Below are 6000 nucleotides of genomic sequence, written 5' to 3' on the forward strand. Positions count from 1 at the left end.
CTGTTATTTTCTTTCCAAACAAATTCATTTGTTACAAATTAAATATGGCCAATGAGTGTATTAATGACCTACTACTATAGTGATCTTGAGTAGTAGAGGTAAGGATAAATCCCTCTTCAAATTGAATGGACAAATTTCAATCCCAAAGTGGCTTGAAGGTTTCTTCAATGATTACCCTCCACGACCAGGGTAATTTTTGAGTGATAACATCTTGGCATCGTTCTTCGGGAATGAAGGTCCAATATTCCCTAGGGAAGAATGACAAAGATCCATATATGATCATTGATGGTGAACAAGGATCAAACATAATTAAGTTTTTCTTCACATGGATACTCCACATTTGAAATGTGACTCCAGTGGGAAGTGATGGCTCATAAGGGAGTTTACACTAGTAGACATCCTAATCTCAATCCACGAGAGCCTTTGTCAAGTCTAGAGAAGTTTTTTTAGGAAGAAAATATCAGTAAAAGGACCAGTTGTTTCTTTAGAAATATCTTTTTCTTTACCTAAAGAGGTAAATCCCATAGAGTATATCCAATTTGATATTAAATTTTAGCATACCTTGTTTAGATAAAAGTAAAAATATGATCTTTTAGACACATTATTTGATGAAAGAATATTTAATTATTCTATTCCAGAGCTTTTTCCTCGAGAACCCAGTTTATCACAACAACATCGAGATATCTTTTGGAGTAGCTTAATCTCTAGGCTCAAACAACAATTGGAATACATAAACAGTTGTACTCATATCGATCCAATAAAATTTTTAAAAGAAAGGAGATTGTAATAACTTGTTCAAGAACTACAGTTGGATTTTTCCAAATCTTTCACTTTTCCTTTCCCTACTCCAACTTTTTCTGCCCCATTTACTTCTATTATATTTCATACTATTTCTCCTTCGATTGATACTACATCAATTTTTGTTCTATTCTCATCTACTATTCAAATCCCTAGCATTATAGTTCCTTCAACTTCATTTCAAGTAGCTATGGTTGCTAGATATGCTCCTCTCACTCTTCTAGGTAAATTGCATGACCTTCCTCAAAATTATGGCCAATGCTTAATCCAATTTGATGGACAAGGAGGTTTTAAAACTAAAAAAAAAATGGATAAATTTAATGACTTCATACATCTAGAAGAGGTGGATGACGAAGATGTCAAGATGAGTTTGTTTGCACAAATATTATTAGGATAAGTGAAAAGTTAGTTCAGAGGACTGTCAGTAGAAGGTATTATGAATTTTCAACAATTTGAGCAATTTTTTCTTAGAAGATGGGAGGATAAGAAAAATCCTCTATATATCTTGGCTGAATATGATAATTTGAAAAGAAACCTAGGTGAAATAGCACAAGAGTGTTTTTCTAGGTTCAATAGGGTATATAATGTAATTCCAGTTGATATTAAACCCCTCCTTGATTATCTATTCTCCATTATCCTGATGCATTTTTTGTTAAGTTTTCTTTTAATTTAGGAGAAAAGAATTATGATACATTACAAGACATGTAGGATAATTCCATAGGAGTAGAAACTAATTTTCTCGAAAAAAAGACAAAAATGAGGACTAAAAGGAAAGTAGTTAAGGGTGAACCTTCTTCTTTCGAAGATACCAAATCTGATGTCATGCTAAAAAAAAATTGATTTCCTAACACTTAATTTGTTTCAATCAATAAAAAATCATAGCCTTTGCACCATTCTACAACTCTCGTATTATCCGAGAAGCCCTTGAAATCAAGAAGAAGCATAATAAATTTAATAGGGAGGATAGTTATAGGTTAAGCCAATCCTCGAAACATATCATCCACCATCTCACCCATTGACTCTTGGCATGACCCTAATTTCTTTCTTCCCCTTCCAAGTGCCTCTTTTTAATTTCAAAATTCTCCCCCACCCGCTTTTTTATCCTTCCCTTTCTATGGAATTTTTGATCATCTTATATAATTTTTAACTTTATTTAATATCAATAATTACATATATTCTTCATCATCTCATTTGATATTAATCCTTAACTCTTTTATTATTTTTATTATTTTTGCTTCAATTCTTAGCCTCGTATTTGATATTAATCCTTAACTCCTTTATTATTTTTATTATTTTTTTCTTCAATTCTTGGCCTCTTATTTGATATTAATCCTTAACTTCTTTTAATTTTTATTTTTCACTTTAATTCTTATCGTCTTTAATTTCCTACCCATATTGTTGACCATTGACTATAAAATAAGAAAATTCTTGTTAGTTTCACTAAATCCGCTTCACCTTAATAATCCCCCATTCACTTAATGTTGATCTAATTCTACTATTTCATCAATTTATGATATAATACCAAATATAGATTAACATGTTTATCATTAAACTATCTAAGTTTGTTACTCACCTTTCAAATTATTATTAATAATTAATAATTAAAAAATACTTTTAATTGTCAACTAACTTTTATATTAATAATTTTTCTTTTTAATTAAAAAAAAAATCTAATTTCTATTCTTACTACTTTAATTTTTTCAAAATTAACAAATCCTAATCATTATTATTTTGTTAAAAATTGGTAGGTCAAAGATTATGGTTTCAAAAAGTGTAATTGGTCAAATATTTTTTATTCAAACAAAAAAATTTGATTTTTGATTCATCATTGAAAAAATAATTCAAATAAAAAATTTGGACCGTTAATCCAACATTAAAAAAAATTCCTATAAAAAGGCTTTCCAACACTCGTTTACTCACAAGGCTATGTCTGTAGAATTTCTCAGTGTGGATCAACAAATTATGCAATATACTAAAGCCAAATACCAGATCTACTTCTACAACAAACTTGCGGAAGCTTAATCGATTATGAGCAAGATCAAATAGAACACATATAAAAGAGAATGAGAAAGCAATCACACATGAACATAGAAGAATACTCTGGGGAAAGCCTCAACTAAAAACCTCGATATTTGTAATATCATACAAGTGCAAATGTCTGGATTACACAAAGCTTTAGCTCACAAGCTATCCAGCTCTCAGTACAATCCTACAATGCTGCTCATAGACTAAATAGACACAACATATGCCTTCCTCCAGTCCTCCAAGCCTCCTATTTCCTTGCGCAGTTTCTCCTGGGTCCTCTGGCTTCCACCTGTGTGAATTGACCTCTCACACAACTCATCAAACTCAAAAGTAACTGTGCAATCTCCAAGGAATGAATTCCTTCTGCATGCAAGAGATATCCTCAAAGGAATATTACAACACCTAATAATACACTGTCCCATCATCTGATCTCAACTGGGTCTCTGACTGAGCTGACATGCATGAGTTATTTATGAGAGAATATTTAGTTATCTGAAGTGCAACAATTACATGCGTGCATGCATTAACTAACTAAACTCACAATTAGTTCCACAAATTGTTGGAACTAATCTAACTGGATTTAACTCAGATAACTGAGCTAACTAATTACAATTCAAAGTACAACTCATCCTAATCTCCTTAATCAAGGGATAAATTCCTCAATCAAAGGAGAAACTATTGCATGTATTCACATAGTCTTCATGTTTGATTTTCTACAACTAATTAACTAAATATGAATTAATTAATTATTTTACAAACAGTTGCTAAGATCAAATTCGAATTTTAATTCTCAATTTTAGTTTAGGGACTAACTAAAATTGGAATGTATATCGAAATGCTATTTATAGCGGTGCTATTTTTAGCACTTCTATTTTTAGCATTTCTTGTTGCTATTTTCAACATTCCCTCTCAAAAAGAAAGGGATTATCAATCACCCCAATCCTGTCTCTATGGAACTCGAACTTTCATTTTGACAATGCCTTAGTCAAAATATCTGCATCCTATTCCTCGGTCAAAACATACAACAACAACATGATCCTCTTCACCACACATTCTTGAAGATGATGATACTGGATGTCGATGTGCTTGGACCTATCATGAAATAATGGATTCTCAGAGAGTTTGATACAACTCTGAGCATCGCAGTAGATCATAGTTGGATCTATCCTCTCACCAAACAATCCAACTAGGATCTTCCGCATCCAAATGGCCTCACATGTTGCCTGACTATTAGCCATGTATTCAGCCTTTGTTGATCTAAGTGCAACTGACATTTATTTCCTGTTGTACCAAGAAACTGTAGTTGAACCAAGGTTGAAGATTCCTCTTGAAATGCTCTTCCGGTTTGGTGGACTCCCTACCTAATCTACACCTGTGAAGCCCTGAAGCTTCACTCCCTCTGTCCGTCTATACCATAATCCATACTGAGATGTGACTCTGAGGTATCTTAGCAAATTCTTCGCTGCCTTCCAAAATAGCTTGGTAGGCTGAACCATAGCTTGACTCAACTGGTTCAGTGCAAATCATAAGTTTGGTTGTGTGTTCACTAAATACATCAGTGAACCCACAAGCTACCGATAAACAGTAGTAGCTATTACCTCACCTGAAATAGCATCCTCCTTCCTCCAATTACCAGTTAGAGGAGTCTGCATGTGCTTGCACTTCTCCATGTGAAACCACCTGAGTATCTCATTGGCATACTTGCCTTAAGACAAAAACACTTCCCCATCCTTCTACCACACTTTCGTGCCTAGAAAGTAGTGCATAAGATCCATGTCTTTCATCTCAAACTCTCTTGCAATGTCCTCCTTGCAAGACTTAATCAACTGATCATCACCTGTCAAAATCAAATCATCATCATAAAGAACAATGGTCAATGGCTTACCTTCTACCATGATGTGGTAAAGGTTTGCATCTTCTTCACTCTTGGTGAAGCTCAACCCAGTGAAATAGTTGTCGATCTTGGTGTACCAAGCACGAGGTGTTTGCTTTAGCCTGTAAAAATCCCTCTTGAGTTGGCACACATGTGACTCACAATCGGAGGTCTCAAAACCTTTCGGCTGCTCAATGTACACCTCTTCCTCAATCTTCCCATTGAGGAACACAGTCTTCACATCCATCTGATGGATCTTCTGACCCATCTAAGCTGATAGTGCCAACATCGATTTGATATATGAGTACCTTGCTACAGGAGCAAAAATCTCATCATAGTCGATCCCCTCGACCTGTGAGAAACCACGGGTAACAAACCTTGACCTATTTTTCTCAACACTGCCATCAACTGCCTTCTTTATGTTGTAAGGCCATTAGGAACTCACCACTGACTTGTCTTGAGGTCTTGGGACAACATCCCAAACACAGTTCTGAACAACGGAGTCGTACTCCTCCACCATAGCATCAACCCAGACTAGTTGCTGCACTGCTTCATCGAATGAAGAAGTTTTGGACTCTACACACTCCCTAACCAGGACCATGTAACTAGTGTACCGCTCAGGTGACCTCCTCTGTCTGCGCTGAGAAGATGGTTGTCCCACATTCTCTCACACATCTAACGTCAACCTATCAGCTTCCCTTGAGATTTTCCACCCATCTCTAGAAGACTCAGCATGAGTGGATGTCTCCACTCCCAGATCCTCTACATGCAGCTGCTCTGCATCAGTCTGAGGCTCCTCCTCCTTAGGAACTGAAAGTTCCTCCTCTGCATGCAACTTGAGCTCCCTCTCAAGTGATACTTGCATGGCTTTCTGCTCGTCGAAATTTAGACCTCTATGTACCACTGTCCTCTGATTGGTATGCAGGAACACCCAATAGTTGTGGGGTGTATCAGTGTACCCGACAAGTATCCCAACTTAGCTATTGGATCTAGCTTCTTCCAGGCATCTTTGGTCACATGGAAATAAACCGATGACTCAAAGATCTTAAAGTGCCTCACATCTGGTCTCTTACCAGAAAAGGATTCCATTGGTGTCTTCATTCCCAGTATACAGTGCGAGCTTCTATTCTGCAAGTATATTGTTGTATTGCATGCCTCAGCCCACAAATGAAGTGGTAGGCTTTGGTCATGCAACATCGCTCGAGATTCTCCCACAATCGATTTGTTATTCCTTTTGACCACCCCATTTTGCTGTAGGTTATGGAGTGCCGTCAACTCCCATTTAATTCCTTCTGATGCGCAAA

This window comes from Pinus tabuliformis, chromosome X (genome assembly GCF_031772625.1).
Source record: "Pinus tabuliformis cultivar Carrire ecotype Pingquan chromosome X, CPIR1, whole genome shotgun sequence".
Classification (NCBI taxonomy): Eukaryota; Viridiplantae; Streptophyta; class Pinopsida; order Pinales; family Pinaceae; genus Pinus; species Pinus tabuliformis.